The 22,849-nt window shown below is 40.1% G+C and overlaps 2 protein-coding genes across 10 annotated transcripts in view; one reads left to right on the top strand and one right to left on the bottom strand.

Annotated features, from left to right (window-relative positions):
- Nucleotides 1–7,656, bottom strand: part of FBXO16 (F-box protein 16) — a 189,067-nt gene extending 181,411 nt beyond the window's left edge. For 7 of the 8 annotated variants that reach the window (XR_007514868.1, XM_049865715.1, XM_049865709.1 and 4 more), the window contains exon 1: nucleotides 4,729–4,825. The gene's annotated coding sequence lies outside the window, so the exon portion shown is untranslated. Of the gene's footprint in view, nucleotides 1–4,728; nucleotides 4,826–7,626 lie in introns of those variants that run through there. The other variant, XM_049865710.1, reaches the window with a different exon arrangement.
- A 405-nt stretch (nucleotides 7,657–8,061) lies between these two features.
- FZD3 (frizzled class receptor 3) overlaps nucleotides 8,062–22,849 on the top strand; it is a 123,871-nt gene continuing 109,083 nt past the window's right edge. The window contains exon 1 of one of the 2 annotated variants that reach the window (XM_049865685.1): nucleotides 8,062–8,217. The gene's annotated coding sequence lies outside the window, so the exon portion shown is untranslated. The remainder of the gene's footprint in view (nucleotides 8,218–22,849) is intronic. The other variant, XM_049865684.1, reaches the window with a different exon arrangement.

The following is a 22,849-nucleotide window of genomic DNA, read 5'->3' as shown; positions in this document are numbered from 1 at the left end:
ACTTTATATTTATGCTCAATTAAAGCTCATAACAATCTCGTGAGGTGGTAGATTTTAGCTCATTTTTCAGATGAAGAAAAAGAGGTGAGGTTACATGCCCTGCCCAAGTTACACAGATAGCAAGCGGTGGAACTGGGAAGCAGGCCTAGGTCTGTTTAACTCCATTTCATTTTCATTGGACCATGGAAGGAAATCCAGAATCACTGCCAGCTAGGGACAAACACACCATATTGGTCAGAAAGTATTTTAAATAATTCTCCTGTCTTAACTTACTGGTGTCTAAGTAACAAGGGTTCTAGCCTAATGCCATATTTAAGAAATAGAATGGTGTAATGGATAAAGACAAAGCTTTAGCAATGAACAGATGCGGGTTAATTGAGGGGGGAGGGGATTGGATGTTTTTAGTTGCCCAGTATACAGTCTGTCTTCTTTTGATTAAAGCATTTTAATTTCCATGAGGAATTACTTTTCCATTGTTTAGTCTCCTGGGTTGGTTAATCAAGGTGGCCTGCCTGTTGTCTAGCCGAGAGGTAGTCATGAGACCAAGCTAGATTAGTTGGACTGAAAAGGGATTATCCTTATTTTGTATATGAGGTGGTCATTCAAAATAGCATTGATGTCCTGAACAGACTATTAAATTCCAGCTACCTTGCCCTTCAGAAATCGTATGTCTTTTATTGTCCATTTTGTGAGCCACTTGATATTTTTGCACTAAATTTCTTCTCTTGTTTAAGTTAGCTGGAATCTGTTTCTGTTGTTTGCAACCAAAAATTTAATCCTGGCTCTAACACTTACTAGCTGTGTAACTCTTTGCACGTTATTTAATCAATCCGAGACTTGGTTTCCTCATCTGTAAAATAAGGATGTATACATATGCCCTAAACTGTTGTGCGAATATTAGAGAAAAAGGGTCTGGCAGAGTGGCTGACAAATAGGTGGCCTCAGTAAGTGGTAACTTCCCTGCAACCTTTCTTAGAACTTTCAATCATTTACAGAGTGCCTCAAAACCTGTCCTTTAGAGTGCCATAACAAAATACTTTATGGTGGAGAAATTTGTAAAGCAGGTTTATAGTCATTTCAATAAACGTCCACAATGCTTCTGCTTGCTTTTGCCTTCCTTCCTTTCTGAAGGCGGGTTTCCCATAAGAAGGTAATGGTGGTAACTGAAGGGCCAAGCCTGCCTGCTTGATCTATGGGATCCAAAAATTACTGTACATCAACAAATACTGGATGATTTAAAGAAAATAATAATTATTTATATCTATTAAGAAAATATTCTGCATCCCAGTTTGGAGAGTGGCGTCTGGGGTCTTAAATGCTAGCAAGCAGCCATCTAAGATACATCAATTGGTCCTAACCCACCTGGACCAAAGGAGAATGAAGAACACCAAGGACACAAGGTAATTATGAGCCCAAGAGACAGAAGGGGCCACATAAACCAGAGACTACATCAGCCTGAGACCAGAACTAGATGGTGCCCAGCTACAACCGATGACTGCCCTGACAGGGAATACAACAGAGAATCCCTGAGGGAGCAGGAGAGCAGTGGGCTGCAGACATCAAATTCTCGCAAAAAGACCAGGCTTAATGGTCTGACTGAGACTAGAAGGACCCCAGTGGTCATGGCCACCAGACTTTCTGTTGGCCCAGGGCAGGAACCATTCCCAAAGCCAATTCTTCAGACATGGATTGGACTGGACAATGGGTTGGAGAGGGATGCTGGTGATGAGTGAGCTTCTTGGATCAGGTGGACACTTGAGACTATGTTGGCATCTTCTGTCTGGAGGGGAGATGAGAGGGTAGAGGCAGGTAGAAGCTGGCAGAATGGACAGGACAAGTGAGAGTGGAGGGAGGGAGCGGGCTGTCTCATTGGGGGAGAGCAGTTGGGAGTATGTATAAGTTTTTGTGTGAGAGACTGACTTGATTTGTAAACTTTCACTTAAAGCACAATAAAAATTAGAAAAAAAAATTACTGGGGCAGGGGGCTGATGCAGAATTTCCCCAAGTGTTACATCCGAAACCTTTGATTCTCCTACTTGACAATGCCTTCTTGCAGTTATCTGTTGGTACCATAAAACCAGTTGCTGTTGAGTCTATTCCTACTCATGGCCACCTCTGTGTACAGAGCTGAACTGTGCTCTGTAACAGCAACAGATTGCCAGGCCTTTCCTCTGAGGTGCCTCTGGGCAGACTTGAGCTTCCAATCTTACAGATAGCAGCTGAGTGCTTTAACCATTTGTGCCATATTAAGGGAATAAAAGGGGTTCAGATCAGCTCTCAGGTTCTTCTCAGCCTCTCTCTAACAGCTAATTATCTGAGTCATCATATGTTTAGCTAAGTTACAAAAGGCAGAAGAAATTAGTTCATTACGGTATTATTAACTTGTGAGCAGACAAGTTATAGACACAAAGCATGGCCATGGAGTCTAGATCTGCCCAGTTAAGAATGATATTCTTTTTTGTTGTTTATTTGTTTTTACCTTTTTTCTCTTTAAATCAGTTGTTTTTAATCTTTTTTTGAGGGTCATAAAGCTCTAAATGAAAGCTATGAATCCTCTCTCTAGGAAAATACACATGAATATAAAATTTTGTTAATACCAGGTTAAAAACTCCCACTCGAAGCTGAGAAACTCTCTCTTTATTCCAAGTTTGTGTAGGAAACGAGATCCTTTCTGACTCATATCTGCATGATTTCTAAATTAGGGCAAAATAGCTTTTCTAGATGACTTCCCAAGACTCTGAGCTGATTGTTTTCTTTTTCCTGGTTCCTTAGAACTAGAAATTATTTGAATTAGGCATTCTTCAAGTCAGCTTGAGGAAAGGTTGATTTTCATGAGATGGGCCTGGCCAGGAGAAGCAGCCCTTCTAGTAATACAGCCATGATAAAGTATGGAAACAGGGGTGTCCTGCCCTGTATTATGCTATTATGTTTTACACATCTTTCCTCCTCATTCCATTCCAGATGATGGGCAGTGTACATATATGCATTCACACACGTTTATGGTAGAGACCATAGGCTACCACTAAAAAGACAGAAACTTTTACATAACATGCACAAAAAATAATTTCTCCCACTCCATCAGCAAGACAAAGCCAGTTGTCTTTCCCTCTTTCCACATACAGGCGTGTTGCTTTGTGAACTCTCCCCCTTAATGGCTGTCCTTAAATGCTCACCTTTAATTTTTCTTTGGATAAGAATATAGAAAGGCCTGAGCTCCCAGTCCCCTATGTGTGGTTCTAGTTCCACATTCAACAATAAGGATGGGCCCTGTGGTAAAGTTCCAGTGGCCACACAGTTCCAGTCTGATTTTCTGAGCCACTCTTCACACGGTCACCATTGTTCAACAACATTTACTAGTACCTAAAAACCCATTACCCATTGCTGTTGAGTCGATTCCAACTCATAGCGACCCTATAGGACAGAGTAGAACTGCCCCATAGGGTTTCCAAGGAGCACCTGGTGGATTCGAACTGCTGACCTTTTGGTTAGCAGACATAGCTCTTAACCACTATGCTACCAGGACTTCCGTCTGGGCCTGAATTAGGGTACAAAGACAAGAGTCTCTGCTTTAATGGAGCTTACAGTCTACTGTTAGAGAGGTGTTTTTTTTAAAAAAAGATGAGTTGATCATGTCACTTTTTCAGCTCAGAAACCTTCACAGGCTCTCCAGTGTCTACAGAATATCCAAGCACCTTAGCCTGGAAGTCTAGATCCACTATGATTTTACCCCAGCCTACCTTTTCAGCCTCATCCCCCCATCTCCCTTCATGGACCTGTGTGAAGACACACTGAACTGACCACTCTGTGGACACGGCACAGAACTTTGATGCTTCTGTATCTTCGCTAATGTGGTTTTCTGAAGCTTTTCATCTGAATCCTAATCACAGCATTACATAATAGGTTAAATAAACACTAGTTAAATGAACCGAATGAATGAACACAACGGGGAGGGAATTTAAGGATTAAAGCTCGTGGAAATGTTGGGTGAAATGCAACATCTAGACCTGAGCACAGGAATTATATTCAGGATTATCAAATTTTATTTGAATTTTACAGAGCAGAATAGGACTGAGTTCCTCTGCTAACATACAAATCACCCATTGTACACTGCAGTAGCATTAGCAAAGGAAATCTCAGATAGTATCAGGAAATTAGTAGGGTATCAAAACCCATTGCTGTCGAGTCGATTCCGACTCATAGCGACCCTATAGGACAGAGTGGAACTGCCCCCATGGATTCCCAAAGAGCGCCTGGTGGATTAAACTGCCGACCTTTTGGTTAGCAGGGAAACTCTTAACCACTGCCACCAGGGTTTCCAAAACCTAACCCGTTGCCTATAGCGACCCTATAGGACAGAGCAGAACTGCCCCCATAGGGTTGCCAAGCAGCAGCTGGTGGATTCGAACTGCTGACCTTTTAGTTAGCAGCCAAACACCCACTGGGGTCACCAGGTATGGTTAGATTTAAATACGAATTCATTTTAGATAAATAGTTAAAAATAAAGCAAGAACTATAATATAATGTAAACAGCTAACGCTTGAAATAATTATTTGTTGACTGTTAATTCCGTAAGTATGAAGCATCTGGCACTTTAACTGTTGCTAAAACGGGAGAGCAAAATGTAATCCCCTGAAGCACTGACAAGGATTGTGAGAGGCCCAGGAAAATCTGACAATGGAGTCTCAAAAAGAATCTCCATGATTTTTTTGCACTGCCCACTGCTCTCACCTCTTTTAGCTGGTCTCCTTCTTCAAGCCTCAAGCGCTGGGGTTGCCATAGTTGCACTAGGCCAGCCTTTTCTTTGACTGCTTGCTGCCAGCCTCCACCCTTTCTAGCTTTCAGTAGTCCAATCACAGTCTAGAAATCCTGTTGATGGCCTTCGGGGTCTCTTAGGCAACAATGTGTGGTCTCTTGATTGGCCAGGAGATTCAAGAGGGCTGGCTCCAAAATTTGGCACAGAGATAATATTTTAAAGCATGAGCGCTGAAACGGTGGGAGAGACTGCAATATCCCGATATAATGCTAGCATGAAGATGCATTCGATCCTGACACAAGCAACACGGAAAGCCCTCATCAAAATAATATTTGTGTTCCAAATCAGCCTTCCATACTGAGCGTGTCTAGTTACATTGCTCTGGTCACGCGGTGCTCCCAAATGCAAACTCCACTTTTCCAGGTTTTAAGAGTGGCCACCAGGTAAAAGAAGGCTCAAGGAAAAAGAATTGACAACTGGTTCACTGAAAGAATAGCACCTGCCACAGCCAGTGGAGGGACGTGGGAAAACTCCCAAACAAATGCTTCTCGACACAAATTTCTATGTTTACTGGATTATGGAATTCAGGCTGACTGACTGATACACCAGGAAACCAGTAGATGGCATGCTTAATAAGCAAAAAAACAAAAACACACACACACAAACAAAAAAAAATCCACCCGTTGCCGTCCAGGAGATTCCTACTCATAGCAACCCTACAGAACAGAGTAGAACTGCCCCATAGGGTTTCCAAGGAGCCTCTGGTGGATTTCAACTTCCGGCCTTTTGGTTAGCAGCCAAGCTCTTAACCACTACACCATTAGGGCCCCTGGAGTAAGGATCGAAAGATAAAAAAGATATCTAATGAGGAAGACTGGAAAACTCATTGTATAAATAACTGATGTAAGGCCCAAAGTGATAATTGCTGTAATAGAACCATAAACAAGTGCAGGAGAATACCAAAAAGTTCAAAATTTCAGAAGGAAGATTTTTCGGTAAATAAATATAAAGCAGTTCTTACGGCAGCAGATAAGATTTTCCTCACTATCTTATGTTTCCTAAAATATATAAGAATGTATTTCTTCCAACTTAAAAGTTATCCCTATGTTTGTATTGTCTTTCATGGTTTTGAAATGGGCAGGGTTTTTACATCTCCAGTTCAAAAAGAAAAAGAGAAGTGGAGCTCACAGAGGTGTAAAAATAGCCTTCCTTAAATTAACAACGGATCAGTAAGTGACAAATCTGAAATTAGAACCCAGGTTGTCTGACTTCTAGCCTAATGGTTTCTCCACTGACCAGATTGTATGTAAAGAGTAAACAAACGCGGGGGGGGGGGGGGAGCATGACCTGGAGGTGGTATGTAGATGTAGATGTAATACTAAATTACCACGCATTACCAGGTAACATTTATGATTTCAAAAGAAGTTCATCCAGAAAAAGACCAGTTTTAACAATGTTCACAGTGCTTTCTCTGTGAAGTTCCTGCTCATTAAAGACGTTGGTGATTACGACCTGGAATTACAGAGAGATGGAATAATAGGGAGCATTATCACTTTATGCCTGTTGGATTTGAATATTTTTATCCCTGAAAATAAGGTCCCTTTCATCCATCTGATTACTGTGTGCTCGTGGGAGTCTGAGTCATGCCATTCACACCCAGTTCATAGTAAGCATATTAGCTCAATATCTGTGATACATTACTTTTAAGAGAAAATTTTCAAACATGAAAAAAAATTCGGAGATTTTCATAAGAAACACCCTTACATCTCCACGGATAAAATGTTAACATTTTGTTTCACGTGTTTAACAGATACAGTTGAAGCCCCTTTCCTACACTTCCCAGATCTCATTCCTCTCCTTGCCTCCCTAGAGAAAACCATAGTTAAGAAACTGGTGTATATCCTTCGTCTGTTTTTTATGTTTTTTTATATATACATGTTTTGTCTTCGAAAACACCATGTAGCATTGCTAGTTTTTTTTAATTAAGGTATCTAATTTACATATTTTGTAGTATGCTTTTTTCACTCAATGTTATATTTTGAAAATTTAACTATGTAGATAAATTCGGTGATAATTAACATTCCCACCTCCCCATGTGAACTGTGTGATGTGTTCTATGCTGACAGTTATTACAACAAGGTTAGAAAGATGTGTAAATTACATAAAAATGCAACTAGCAGCACACTGCTAGGTTCCGCTGGTACACGGGATCTGGAAATGCATAAAGCAGGCACACACAGATTTTTCCGCACAATCTGCCTCCTCATTGCCCCTTAGGAGAGGCACCACTGACTTACCTAGAATCAGTCTAAGGATCATTACTAAGTCCTATGAGCTACCAATAGAACAAAATGATGCCCATGTATTTCAGGTTGAAAAGGCTAAGAAGAGGAAGAGAAATGCAGTAAAAAAGAAAAACAGCCTTGGCTTTGAATGAATCCAGACTCTGTCATGAAAGCCCTGCGTGGCTTTGAGCAGGTAATTTCTGGGTGTCCTCTTCCTTGTTTGAAACATGCGAAGTTGTGTTTGGATGATCTCTAACGACTTTTTCGCAGCCCTGGTGTCGCAGTGGTTAAGAGCTCGGCTGCTAACCAACAGGTCGGCAGTTCGAATCCACCAGCTGCTCCTTGGAAACCCTATGGGGCAGTTCTACTCTGTCCTATAGGGTCGCTACGCGGCGGAATCGACTTGACGGCAACCTTTTTTTTTTAAAAGGACTTTTTCAGCTCTGAAATCGTTTATGTAGAAAAAAAAGAGGGGGAACATTTCCTAAGGAGCAAAAGGAGGAACGCTACCAACATTAACCTCAAGTTCCATCTGTTTAATAAGGTCTTCGCAAAGATGATGTAAAGTGTTCCCGGGCAAGTACATACCCTGTCTGCTTTGTTGTTTTAGCGCCGAGTTCTGCAACGGACTACCTGCCTACCTCTACCTGCACCCAGCTCCACCCCTAGCACCTGACCCGCCTCCTGACCACCTCCAATCCTCGGGGTTTCGAGGTCGGCACACTTGTTCTCAGAGATGGTTTTAGTAGTCTCGCAACAGCATCACAGGCTTGGAGGATCGAGAATCGCTGCTGTTTCAGCAGGGGAGGAAGCTTTACAAAGGGCACTAAGTGCATTTATGAAAAACGCCTCTAGACATTGAAACAGCTACGCCGGTGCCGGGCAGTTAAAGGAAGGCGCAATCGTAGGCGCGAAACAGAGAACAACAAACCCCGCTCACTTAGGTCCAGGCAGCTAGGCTCAAAATGGGTGCGCTCAGCTGAGAGAGCGGAGAGCGCCTGCGTCGTGCGTGCGCGCGCGCTCGCGCCTACCGGGCCGCGCGCCCCAGCGCTCGCCAAAGCTCGCGATCGCTCTGAGGCGCGCACTGGCGGTCCGCGACTGCTCGGTTTACCTGAGGGACGGCTCGCTTCCCCCGCCTGGCGCTGCAGCCACCATCGAATCTGGCCTCCAAGGTCTGAGGTGAGCATCGAGGCGCGCGATCCCCTGGCCTGGGTTAGCGGGAAAACGGAGTAGTCGGTCTGAAGAATGAGGAGGTGCTGCCGCCGCCTCCTGCTCCTCTGCTTAACCCTGTGCTGAGGAGTCACCAGCAGCCCCGGCACCTCCTCGTCAGGGATCGTTATTCTTGTCGCGGCCAAAACAAAAGCCTCCAGCTCCTGGCTGTGGCAGGGTGTCTGCGAGGCTTCTTCTGAGCGATATGGGGGAAGGAGGTGCGGTGAGGACAAGTTTGGGGTTAAGGGGTGAGTTGGGGAGATGCCTTCGGAGATTATTAACCCACTCTCTTCAAACCTGAGCTGGGCAACCTGTGCGAGTGTGGACCGCTGCTCCCTCTCCTCCACCCCCGCCCCAAAATATTCATGACGAAAGGTGGATTGATCTCGAGCTCGGTTCACTTCATTCGTGAAACGCGGGGGTGTGTGGCGCACCCCACCCGCTCGGCAGCGTGTGTGGGAAGACGCGGCTGGGAGGAGGGGAGAGGACAATGCATCGGGGTCTCCAGCGCCGCTGGGCAGTTTGGGCCAGAGGAAGACACCTTTGAATTTTTCCTTTCTCAGATGTCATTTTAGTATTCGAGCTGACCTTTTATTTACATTACATTACATGAAAGTTGTATCCTCCATCCCATCAATTTGGAAAGTCTGCTGCTTGCTCCCAAATGTTTTCTCCTGTGGCCCCTTTTTATGGTGTATGTGTCTTTCATGGGGTACTGTTGGATAATTAATAGATGCTCTCTGAAATGAAGATGCCGTTTAAATATTTAGCAGAAAGTTCAAGCAATTAAAAAATTTTCCCAGGGGCTTTTTAAATTTTAAATTTCTCTATAAGAGGAACAGAAGGATTTTTTGAGGACAAAAGACACATTCTATTAAATTAGGCGTAGGAGTAGACTTGAAGTTTTAAAATACCTACACCGTAAAAGAGGTCCAGCTTTTTTGCTCAGTAGAAAATGAAAATTTAAATTTTGGTTCCCTTTTAAATTTAGGCAGGTGCAGCAGCAGAGCAGGAGAACAGCAGCATCAATGACTGCTGTATAAAAGTATACAAACAAAATCTTATTTTGTAGAACTCATTTTGATAGACCTGTAATGTTTATGGGAATTGGATTACTTTGCAAAGCCAATACCACAACAGCAAGGAAACAAAGACCTGACATCGGGTATGTTACCTCCCTCCTCAGCCTCTTTTTAGCCTTTAGTGGTGTGCTGATGATAGCTTTTTTTACATTATAGGCTGGGTGAGGAATAAATAAGTCCTTACTTCTGTTATTAAGAAGCAATTACTACTCAAGATAACGCTTTCCATCCTTTCTTTTAAACAAATCAATACCTTCTGTTTCATCTAGGAAAAAACAAAAACCAAACCAAACCAAAAATCCCTATCCACTTCAACTACCAAACCACAACAGAAGATTTAGTTAGGGAGTAGGAAAGGTGTTAAAGCGTGGCTGGGCAGACTTGGAAGGATGGAGCTGAAGATGAAATAATTAAGATGCAACCTATCTCTTACCATGTTGCCCAATTTCTCGTGAGCTACCATGTTTTCCCATCCCAAATGTTTTGAAACTACTGTATGAGTAAAATAAGTAAGTTACTAATGAGACCACCGTCCTACCCTCTTCTTTTTTTTTTCCTTCGTCCACTACTAATATCCTCTACCTCCAACCTTCTCCTAAATCTGTGAGTGTCCCATCAATAATAGAAGAAAGGACTACAGACTCCTATACTTTTTCATTCGTTTCCTCATCTAAGCTAATATACTCCTCTGAGCTTTATTTTATTATTAGTGTTATTTTTAGAAATCCTGCATTTTCCTGAGCTTTATTTTGTGCTTCAAGCATTTAGGTAGATTTTTCTTGAGGTTCCATGATTGAGATATTTGAAGTAGGGAGGGTCAAGGGGAATTTAATAGCAAAAAAGCACATTCTTTCTTTGTATAGTACAATGTGAATACCATTTGGAAGGGAGGAGGTTTTTGCTCACAATAGTCCTCTGTTTCCCACTTGACATCAGGAAAAAATATCTACTCAAATTTCATATTAGTTTGTTAGTAAAACTGTAAGATTATATACTCAAAAGTTTTTGGAGCGTATTAGTTATAGGGTACTGTTGATTTTATCTTCTTTGGGAGACAAGTGGTAGGAAACAGCTCTTAACACATCCATACCTTCTTTCATGGGGGTGGGAAGTGTTGTGCTCAAGTTTATTTATTTATTTATTTTAGATAGAGATATAGATAGATAGATAGATTTTTAACCCCCAAAGCTCTAGAGTTACGGCTGCTTAAAGCTGCAACTGCCCACAAATAGAGCAATAATGCAGACAAAGAGAATGGTTTGGACAATACATACGGGGGAAATTATTTAGTATAGATTGGAAAAGATGTGTAGCAGAGTCGGGAGGCAAGAAATGAAGATTTTTAGTAGTGTTATTTTTATAAACTAGGGATAAATGTTCAAAGAGTAAGAACTCCTTTCTGGCTAGAGACGAGTTTAAACTATTCTGTAAAAAATGAATTCCTTCTTATTGCTTTCCGATTGATTATACTGAGAACTACTGACAGTTTTGGTGGATCCAAGGAATGCGTTGCAAATGAAGGCTGAGATGATGTAACAGAGGCTGATAGGCTTCAAACAACTAACAAAACTGTGACTCCCCAAATCTATTTTATTGAAATAATTCAGAACTTAAAGTATACAAAACACACAACCTTGCTAAGGGAAAAAATCGGGGCTTGCTATTAGAGAATTTTCTGATGAACAGATTTTAAGTGGAAAGGGAAGCTGGACTGGAATTTCGGCCTTAATTTTTTAAAATTTTTCATCTGGAATCTGGCCATTTTTTTACTTTCCAGTTTGATAGTCAGCTTCATTAAAAAAAATTCTTCTGGCTTTTTTAGTTTTAAAAGTAATTTATAAAATGAACTGAATTTTGAAGCCTACCATTCATTATCATTTTGAACTCAGATGCATTTATTTTTCCTTTTTTTTTTTTTAACTAATTTTTTGGTGAAAGCTTACACAGCAATTTAGGTTTCCATTTGACAGTTTCCGCACAGATTATCATTGACGTTAGTTCATCGCAATCTGTCAGCTTTCTCTTTAATTGTGTCTATACCCATGGTGGTGTAGTGGTTAAGTGCTACGGCTGTGGCTGTTAACCAAGAGGTCGACAGTTCTAATCCGCCAGGTGCTCCTTGGAAACTCTACGGGGCAGTTCTACTCTGTCCTATGGTGTAGTGGTTAAGTGCTACGGCTGTGGCTGTTAACCAAGAGGTCGACAGTTCGAATCCGCCAGGTGCTCCTTGGAAACTCTACGGGGCAGTTCTACTCTGTCCTATAGGGTCGCTATGACTTGGAATCGACTGGACGGCAGTGGGGTTTTTACCCATCCAGGGAAGCCCTGGCGGCATGGTGGTCAAGTGCTACGGCTGCTAAACAAGGGGTCGGCAGTTCGAATCTGCCAGGCTCTGCTTGGAAACTCTATGGGTCAGTTCTACTCTGCCCTATGTGGTCTCTATGAGTAGGAATCGACTCGATGGCACTGGGTTTGGCTTTGGTTTGGTTTTATACCCATCCAGATGTATTTAGACATTCGCTTTTTACTTTGGTTGTTCTGTGCTTACTACATCCACATTTGGTGCCACTTTTCCTATCCACAAATAACAAGTCTATACTGTCTAAAGTGAACCCCTCCACCCCGTTTTAAGTCATATCACTTAACACTTTATAAGATTAAGTTATTTATGGGCTTTAAAAATTAGGGAGATAAATAGGGAAAGTCATAAAAGGGATAATCACTCTGAGATTAATAGGAATCTATGTCCTATAAATTAAATATGAAACTATGTAAACTTCCTTTAGCAACAAGGAAACAATATTTTGAGAATGAATTCACTTTTTAAATGACAGGATATGGGAAACAAAAGGTCAAAGAGTACATGGGCTTTAGGAAAAGGAAAGTAACACTCAGAGCAATAAGTGTGCTCTGAGTGTATATTTTATTTTTCTAACAAGACTATATTTCCTTGAGAGAAGAAGCTCTGCTATTTAGCCTCCTTGGCTCCTTATTTAGAGGTGGTCTTTGCTAATCCTTGCAATACATTCTTGAAAGAAAGATAAAGACTATTCCTCCTACCCTGACTATAGCCACTGCGTAGCCTATATTTACCTTAAATGGTATTTCTGAACTGGAAATGCAAAATGTTGCCTGTATTTATAGAGTATCAAGAAAGGTGAATAGATATTGAGAATGATGAAATGGATCACATTCTATACAGACAGAGTGAACTGAAATAGAATAAAAAAAAAGATCATATTCTATTCAGACACAGTGAACTGAAATAGAATAGCTGAGCATAATCATTTGATTTAGGACACTCTTGACAAGCTTTTAGGGCCTACTTTTATTCATTGTTCTGGGATTCAATCTGCTTTCCTGTTCACAGTTACCACCCTCTACTTTTCCCACTTGAGTTCATTGGGTCTAATTTTGCAGCTAACCTGGGGAGACAGTGTTCCAAGATTGCATCTTCTTTCCCTTTTTTGCTTTTCTTCAGGATAAATACTCTGCTTATTTTATTTTAAGAGTTTTTACATTTTGTCATGAAAAGAAAGTGAATACGTAATACTTCGGGGATATCAGATTCGTGATGTTACACATTCATAAAAATAATTTTAAAAGTATGTAGTCTCTTTTGTTTTGTGATGGAATGATAACCAAGTAACTTAATATGAAATCAGTTTTCCAAATATTTTCTGTTGCTGTGTATAGAAGTGCATGTGCCTCTTTTCCCAGGATAGGGCATGAACAACTGTTGCTATAGCATTCACTTTTTGCTGGCTTCCCTTAGGGTTAGTCCCTGAAATTGCTCACTCCAGTTATGTTAACCCAGCAGTCTCCTTTATTCAGTCGAGATACTGTAGATTCTTGTAAAAAATATGATACTATCAGTAAGAATGCAAAAAAGAAAAAGAACCAACCCCCCCCCCCAAAAAAAACCACCCTAAAACTGTTATTAACCTTTATTTAATGAGTTGCTATATTTTGGCAGAATCACTTCGGGTCCAGAATCTTCTGTATATCCTGCATGTCTAGAACTTCAACTTACAGCTTTTCCATGGATGAACCTACCTTAGGAAAAGTAACTTTTGCTACCTACACTTACATGAACCTGATTAGAAGCAGAAAGTTAATTCCTTGTATCATTGAAGAGCGATTTGGAATATGTGTCAAAGAATTTTAAAATGTGCATACTATTTGACTCAGCTGATAGGTGATCTGATTTTTTTTCTATATTGAGAATCAGTTTTTGACTCATACTATGTTGATCATTTTTTTGCTTTTCTTACCACCTCTAGGGATGGTCAGTAGTGTATTCATTAGCTTGTTTTTTACTTAGCAGCCAATAAATCAGTCATTCAACTAGTATTTATACTTGTCCACCAGTCAGCACACATTTATAGGTTTAGCAGAGGGTAGTATTCCACATACAAAATAATGTACTGTATATTCTTTTACAAAATCTCCTAGAGCATCTGTAATATTTTATTTTTTAAACAATCGAAATTTTGTTATATTCTATGCACATATATTTTTTCTGACAAGAAAGTATACAGGTAGATTCTCATTTACGTTCTATTCGAGTTATGACGTACTGCTGTTTTGTTTTTTGTACATCTTATCGTTAGTAATATGTACTAAAACAGTGTTGCAGTGAGTAATTTACTGATGTTATCATTCTCAAATGATCACTTGCAGATGTTTATATGTAATGTTTCCAACCTCCAAAGACAAGTAAAGATCGGATTTATAAAGATACTGATAATAAAAAGCAATAATAATGGAAACTGAAAAAAAGTATTCAACTTATGTCAGAACTGACTTATGACAGAGTCCTTGGAATGGAACCCTGTTGTAAGTTGGGGACTATACTGTTTTATAAATAGCCTTTTTTTTTTTTTTTAACTTATTGTTCTGTTAGTGTCTTACCATGTTAGTAAATACAGGTCTGTGATCATTTTTAGTGACTAATATTTCCTTATGTGGATATACCATAATTAATCAGTCCCTTACTGGTACACTGTTGTTTCCACTTTTTTTTTTATCATTATAAACAAGTTACATTAACATGTTGGTTTTACATCATATGTATTTGTGTGTTTACTTTCTTAGAATAAATTGTAGAATAGATTTGGTGGATCAAATTTTACACACTTTAAGGGCTTTTGATACAAATAGTCATTTTTCAAAGTACCAGTTTACATTCCTACCAATGCTATTTGAAAATGTTTTTTTCCCCTTACCCTCTCCTACACTGTATCCTATGATTGCCATTTTTGACCATCTGATTGATAAAAACCTTATCTAATATTTACATTTTTTATTAATAACAAAGATGAACATCTTTTCATGTGCTTATTAGCTTTTTGTGTTTCTTTTGTTGATTCTGTGCTTTATGTCTTTTGCCCATTTTCTATTAAAGTGTTATTTCTTACCTGCTTTTATTTTTGAAAAGTCATTTTCTGTACTATTTCTTAGCATACAATTATATAAAAATATATCTGTACTCTTTTAAATTATTTTATTTTAGGATAGTATTTTTCAAAACATGATTTATGGACCATTTCTAATAGTACCCAAAGTAATTGTTAGAAGGCAGATCATTCTCCAGAGATTCAGATTTCTGTGACATGGTGAGAGGATCCATGAATCTGCTGCACATTAAAATTAGAGAACAGCTTTTTGGGGGAATCAAAATTCTTTAACTAAGACCTTTGTTTTGCCCTGCCTGTTTTCTTTTGTCTCATTGCATTCCACTCCTTTTTTTTTTATACACCTTACTACATACTCCCACTTACTCTCCCCCTAATGAGTCAGCCCATTCCCTCCTTCCAGTCTCTCCTTTCATGACCATTTTGCCAGTTTCTAACCCCCTCTACCCTCCCATCTCCCCTCCAGACAGGAGATGCCAACATAGTGTCAAGTGTCCACCTAATGCAAGTAGCTCCCTCCTCATCAACATCTGTCTCCAACCCATTGTCCAGTCCCTTCCATGTCTGATGAGTTGTCTTTGGGAATGGTTCCTGTCCTGGGCCAACAGAAGGTTTGGGGACCATGACCTCTGGGATTCTTCTAGCCTTAGTCAGACCATTAAGTCTGGTCTTTTTATGAGATTTTGGGGTTTGCATCCCACTGTTCTCCTGCTCCCTCAGGGGTTCTCTGTTGTGCTCCCTGTCAGGGCAGTCTTTGGTTATAGCCAGGCACCGTCTAGTTCTTCTGGTCTCAGGATGATGTAGTCTCTAGTTGATGTAGCCCTTTCTGTCTCCTGGGCTCATAATTACCTTGTGACCTTGGTGTTCTTCATTCTCCTTTGATCCAGGTGGGTTGAGATTCACTGATGCATCTTGGATGGCTGCTTGTTAGCATTTAAGACCCCAGACGCCACACTTCAAAGTGGGATGCAGAGTGTTTTCTTAATAGAATTTATTTTGCCAATTGATTTAGATGTCCCCTGAAGCCATAGTCCCCAAACCCTCGCCCCTGCTCTGCTGACCTTCGAAGCATTCAGTTTATTCAGGAAACTTCTTTGCTTTTGGTCCAGGTCAGTTGTGCTGACCTCCCCTGTATTGAGTGTTGTCCTTCCCTTCACCTAAAGTAGTTCTTATCTACTATCTAATCAGTAAATAACCCTCTCCTATATTCTTCTCAGTTTAAACTGTTTCTCAGGATCTTATAATAATGGTCTTATACAATATTTGTCCTTTTGTAACGAATTTCACTCAGCGTAATGCCTTCCAGGTTCTTCCATGTTATGACATGTTTCACAGGTACATCACTGTTCTTTATCAATGCGTAATATTCTATCGTGTGACTATACCATAATTTATTTATCGTTTCGTCCATTGATGGACACCTTTGTTGCTTCCAGCTTTTTGCTATTGTAAACAGTGCTGCAATAAAGATGGGTGTGCATATATCTGTTTGTGTAAAGGCTCTTATTTCTCTAGGATATATTCCGAGGAGTGGGATTGCTGGGTCATATGGTGGTTCTATTTCTAGCTTTTTAAGGAAACGCCAAATTGATTTCCAAAGTGGTTGTACCATTTGACATTCCCACCAGCAGTGTGTAAGTGTTCCAATCTCTCCACAGCCTCTCCAACATTTATTATTTTGTGTTTTTTGGATTAATGCCAGCCTCGTTGAAGTGAGATGGCATCTCATCATAGTTTTAATTTGCATTTCCCTAATGGCTAATGATTGAGACCATTTCCTTATGTATCTGTTAGCCACCTGAATATCTTCTTTAGTGAAGTGCGCGTTCATATCCTTTGCCCGTTTTTTAATTGGTTGTTTGTCTTTTTGTGGTTGAGTTTTAGCAGAATCGTATAGATTTTTAGAAATCAGGCACTGGTCGGAGATGTCATAGCTGAAAATTTTTTCCCAGTCTGTAGGTGGTCTTTTTACTCTTTTGGTGAAGTCTTTGGATGAGCATAGGTGTTTGATTTTTAGGAGCTCCCAGTCATCTGGTTTCTCTTCATCATTTTTGGTAATGTTTTGTATTCTGTTTATGCCTTGTATTAGGGCTCCTAACATTTTCCCTATTTTTTCTTCCATGATCTTTATCGTTTTAGTCTTTATGTTTAGATCTTTGATCCACTTGGAGTTAGTTTTTGTGCATGGTGTGAGGTATGGGCCCTGTTTCATTTTTTTGCAGATGGACATCCAGTTATGCCAGGACCATTTGTTAAAAAGACTATCGTTTCCCCAGTTAACTGACACTGGGCCTTTGTCAAATATCAGCTGCTCATATGTGGATGGATTTACATCTGGGTTCTCAATTCTGTTCCATTGGTCTATGTGCCTGTTGTTGTACCAGTACCAGGCTGTTTTGACTACTGTGGCAGTATAATATGTTCTAAAATCAGGTAGAGTGAGACCTCCTACTTTCTTCTTTTTCAGTAATGCTTTACTTATCTGGGGCTTCTTTCCCCTCCATATGAAGTTGGTGATTTGTTTCTCCATCACATTAAAAAATGTCATTGGAATTTGGATCAGAAGTGCATTGTATATATAGATGGCTTTTGGTAGAATAGACATTTTTACAATGCGAAGTCTTCCTATCCATGAGCAAGGTATGTTTTCCCATTTGTGTAAGTCCCTTTTAGTTCCTTGCAGTAGTACTTTGTAGTTTTCTTTGTTTAGGTCTTTTACATCTTTGATAAGATCTATTCCTAAGTATTTTATCTTTGTGGGGGCTACTATGAATGGTATCGATTTGGTGATTTCCTTTTCGATGTTCTTTTTGTTGATGTAGAGGAATCCAAGTGATTTTTATATGTTTATCTTGTAACCTGAAACTCTGCTGAACTCTTCTATCTCATTTATTTTTATAATCATAAATTACAATCTTGATATACTGATTATTGTCCCACCACAGTTTAACATCATAGGATTTACAAAAGTGTTTTGATATATGGTAATTTGGATACCATAGTACATGAAAGAATTAACTTTGGTAGAAGGTTGAAGCTTCTCTTGCAAATGAGGCAAAAGGAACAATCTAGAGGAAATAAGGTAAAATAGAAGGAGTAGTCAGAAGTAAGAGGCTGTGTTTCATCTAGTTTTAAAAACCCGTGAGGTATTAGTTTCTTCACAAGTATTATATGGTAGTCTTCTTTGAACCATAAATTTGAAACCCATACTGCTTGAAAAATAAATTGGTTAAAATGGAATTCTTGGCACTATTGTACACATATAGGGAGCTCTGGTGGTGCAGGGGTCAAAGTGATCAACTGCCAACCAAAAGGTTGGTGGTTCAAAATCAGCAGCGGCTCCATGGGAGAAAGATGTGGCAATTTGCTTCTGTAGATATTTCCAGCCTCAGAAACTCTGTGGGGTCACTATGAGTCAGAATTGACTGGACAGCAGTGGGTTTTTGTTAGACACACATTCAGTAAGGAGCAATGTTCTTTTTAATTTTTTTCTTTTGAGTTGCAAGCAAATGAACATGTTGCATAAGCAACAAACTACAAAGACTAATTTGCATGGATATTTTAAAGCTTTCAACAGTTACTTGGCACATACTAATGATACGCATGGAAACCCTGGTGGCGTAGTGGTTAAGTGCTATGGCTGCTAACCAAAGGGTCGGCAGTTCAAATCCGCCAGGCACTCCCTGGAAACTCTATGGGGCAGTTCTACTCTGTCATATAGGGTTGCTATGAGTCGGAATCGACTCGACAGCACTGTTTTTTTTTTAATGATATGCATAATTGTTACTGTTCTGCATGGTAATTAAGCTTAAATATAAATGACTATGTTTAGTATCAGTTTTCTATAGCCTGACCTCATATTTTTGGGGCCAATGTAGAGGTGAAAAAAAAAAATGATAGGTCAAGCAGTTGTCTGAAAAGTCTCTGACATAGAGTGCTGAGAGATTTAGAGCCCTAACAGTCGGACTTTTTGGGCAGGGATTTCTCATAACATTAGCGTTCCTAATTCTAGAGGCCACAGAGTTTCCTTTTTCCTTTTGCCACTCAAGAACATCTACTCGAGGGAGAAATTGGGAAGATTCAGCCACTACTTTACTTTCCCCGAACAAATTTTCTACCTAGTAACTAAAGCTTGGAATGCAGAGGTCCCAATCGTTGATAGTCAATACAGAGAGGACAGTTTAATTCCCTTCTTAAGGCAAACCAGTTTCAGGCTTCAGTGTCTACACTATTATTTGAGTTTACTGAGACTATATTTTTCTTCTTTATTTTGATGAGTAGGTTTGTTAATTTTCTTTGTGGTTACACTGAAATTTACCCTTATCTTCCTAAATTTGAGCTAGTCTTTTATTACTTGATATTCCCTTGACTTCCTCTCCATTTGAAAGTTCTGTACCTATACTGTGTATTCTCCCTTTTTATTGTTCTGATGTTGTCATTTACAGATTGACATCTCCATTTCCCTGTTTTGAATCCTAGTTTCGTTTTATCCTTGAGTGTTCATTGGAGGGAAACCCTGTTGGTGTAGTGGTTAAGTGCTACGTCTGCTAACCTAAAGGTTGGCAGTTCAGATCCACCGGGCGCTCCTTGAAAACTCTGTGGGGCAGTTCTACCCTGTCCTATAGGGTCACTATGAGTTGGAATTGACTCGACGGCAATGGGTTTGGTTTTGGTTCATTGGAGCCCTGGTGGCACAGTGGTTAAGCGTTTGGCTGCTAACCAGAAGGTTGGCAGTTTGAATCTACCAGCTGCTCCTTGGAAAGCCTGTGGAGCACTTCTACTCTGTCCCATAGGGTTGCTATGAGTTGGAATTGACTTGATGGCAGTGGGTTTTTTTTTTTTTTTTGAACGTTCATTACCTAGGTTGATATTTGGTTGATACTGACCTGTGTCCTACATTCAGGTTGTTATCTGATGTTGTTCGTTCTCTAACCTTTAATTATTCTTTATAAAAGAATAATTCTTGTAAGCTTGGTTTGGTTTTTTGAAATTCCCTTAATTTCTGTTTATCTGGAAATATTCTAATTTCTCCATCATATTTGAACAAGAGTTTTGCAGGATGTATTATTCTTGGTTGGCAATTGTTTTCTTTCAAGATTTTGTATATGTCATCCCATTGCCTTCTTGCCTGCATAGTTTCTGCCAAGAAATCAGAGTTTAGTCTTATTGTTTCTCCTTTGCATGTGACTTTTTCTGGAGCTGCTCTCAGGATTCTTTGTCTTTGGTTTTGATGAGTATGCTTATGATATGTCTTGGTGACTTTATTTTGGGGTCTATCCTATATGGGGTTCATTGAGCTTCTTGGATGGTCAACTTTTCATCTTTCATAATATTAGAGAATTTTTTTGTCGGTAAATCTTCAGTGATCTTCTCTGTTTTCCATTTTCTCCCTCTGTTCTGGGACTCTGATCACACACAAGTTTTTGCTCTTCATTGTGTCCCATATAGTTCTTGAGTTTTCTTCATTCTTTTCTCTGATTTTTTCCGTAAAGTGACATCCATGAATTTGTCTTCAGTTTTGTGGATTCTGCCTTCCATTGTTTCAGATTTGCTTCGGAAACCTTCTATTGTGTTGTCTGTTTCTGAAATTTTGTTGTTTATCTTTTAGATTTCTAATTGCTGATTTTTTTGTATGGTTTGACATTTTGTTCTTGTATTATTTCCCAAATTTTTCTGTTGCTTTGTCTGTGTTTTCCTTGATTTTGGCTATGTTTTGGTTGGTGTTGTTTGCGTTTTTCATGATTTTGTCAATATTTTCCACCATCTCTTTCTTAATCTCTTAGAGAGCCCTGAATATTAGACTTTTGAATTCCCTATCAGGTAGTGCCTTGTATTCTGCTGTAAGGTCAACTGGTGTTTTATTCTGGCTGCTTACTGGAGCTATTTTATCCTGTATTTATAATATGTTTTGGTACTGTCTGTTGTCTCTGAGACATTCAGGTATTATTTTCTTTATTTATTGGTTGTAGGTGTGTTTATTTCATCCCACTTTTTCTGTTTTCTTATGTCCAGGTGGGTGGGCTGGGTGTGCTTTGTTGCTTGCTCATTTTTGGGCACGATAGTTCTCACCTCTTCGTCTGGGTGTGCAAGGCAGGTTGCTCAGCTGTGATGCAGCAGGGCAGGTCCAGTGGTGGTGGGGGGGTGGGGAAGGGGCAGAGATTGGTTGTTTGTCTGCAGCATGAACCGGCCCAGGGACTATAGCAGGGCTGCGGTCAGCGCAGGGTGGGGTCCCGATCCAGCAGGGAGGGGCGCAGCGTCCAGGCCTGATCTCCTCAGGGCTGCAGTGGGCAGTGGGAGGGGTCTGGAGCTGGTGGGAAGGGGCCTTGGGTCCAGACCGGCTCCCCTTGGGGCCACAGCAGGCAGGGTGGAGGAGAGAGGCAGAAGAGGGGTGAAGGTAGGGGCAGAGGGGGCTAGATGAAGGAGGGCAATACGATGAGTTGGCACTGTGTTTCCTGGCAGTTGAGGTTGCTGGGATGGGGTGGTTATAGTTGCTGTTCACCAGAGTGGTGTGGATGGTAGGAGTGTGGTCCTGTGGTTACCTGGTGAGAGAGTATGGGCTCCTCCTTGAGTTGCAGCCAGCAAATTTGGTCTTACTTAGCCCTGGGTATCCCCACACTGTACCTCTATCTCCTTTTGGAAATAACGTGGAGGTGCCTTTCTGTGTGGCAGGGTTGTTGGTTTTATTCCAAGATGACCATGCTGAGTCATGCCATTTGGCCCGGAACCTCCACTCCATATTTCTGTTCCATTCCCGTTTTCTATCAGTTTCTTCTTCTCCTCAGTGACTTCCAAGCTAATATTTTATCTCTTCATTTAAGATTCAGGGTTCCAGGATTGATGTCTGTATGTGTTTTCTTGCTTTTTTGGGTCTTCGTTGCAGCGGGATGGCTTAGTGTGTCTGACTAGTCTACTATCTTCTCACATTCTCTATGCCAGTAGTTGAGTTGTCCTATTAATCTGGGTCTCTAAGAGTTTCTGAGCCTGAATTTCTCTTCCTTTCCCAACCTGGGCTGTCTACACCAAACAGAAACATTCAGTGAATATGAAACAAAGTAAAAGCAAATTTAGCATCACGACGAGATCAAATCATAGTGTGATAGCTTAGAGTATGCTTTTTTATACCAGACTTGTCTTCCACTACACCAGCACCCTCCATATCCCAATCGAGACTCACATACGTTCTCTCTCCTGGAAAAGCAGAGGCAAGTCAAAGATTCTAAAGCTCAGTGGAAACTATAACTGGAAGTCATTCTTATTTCTGCTGTGTTTTTTTTTTTTTTTTTTGGATGATTTTGATTCTCTGTGTAGCCTGATTGTGTATGACGGTCATTTGTTGGTCAGATATTTCTAATTCAGGGGCTGTATCTACAGTACTAAATTTTTGTACTATCTAAAATGATGATGTGATCTTGGGGAAATTTCCTGTATTACTTTTAGAACCTTCTCTTTGCCAGTTCAGTATTGGTTCAGAGAGGTAGCCTCTGTGTCAACCATAAATAAATAATAAAAAAGCCTCGTGTTTGATGCTGCTTTACCATTTATAGAGTACTTTATTATACATTGTCTTATAATTCACTCACATATCATCCCTGTGAGAGAGGTGATGCTGGAATCATTACAAGGAAGAAAAAAATTCTGGGTTCAGAGAAATTAAGCGATACGTTTACACAGCTAGTAAAAAGTTTGAATTTATATCTTTTTATTTTTAGACCTGTTTCAAGGTATCACAGATGCTTTCTGTCAAATCAATTAATGTTCTAGGTTTAAACCAATTTTTTATTTCTTGATATTGCTGTAAATTTCTCTCCCTCTGAAAGTTCTATTGACTACACTATTTAGTCCCATTTTTTGTTTCAATGTTGCCATCTTTTACATACTGACATCTCTGTTCTCCTGTTTTCAGTGTTTTTGCCTTGACTTATTTGTGACTTCCCTGTCCGGCTTGATATCTGGTTTTTCTGTCCTGTGTTCTAGTCTTGGGTTATTATCTGATATTATTGATTCTCTAACTGGAGGAGTCCTTTTAGTATTTCTTGTAGTTTTGGTTTGGTTTTTACAAATTCCTGTAACTTCTGTTTATCTGGAAATGCCCTAACTTCACCT

The sequence above is a fragment of the Elephas maximus genome, chromosome 22 (assembly GCF_024166365.1).
Source record: "Elephas maximus indicus isolate mEleMax1 chromosome 22, mEleMax1 primary haplotype, whole genome shotgun sequence".
Taxonomy (NCBI): domain Eukaryota; kingdom Metazoa; phylum Chordata; class Mammalia; order Proboscidea; family Elephantidae; genus Elephas; species Elephas maximus.
This window is presented reverse-complemented; position numbering and strand designations above follow the sequence as displayed.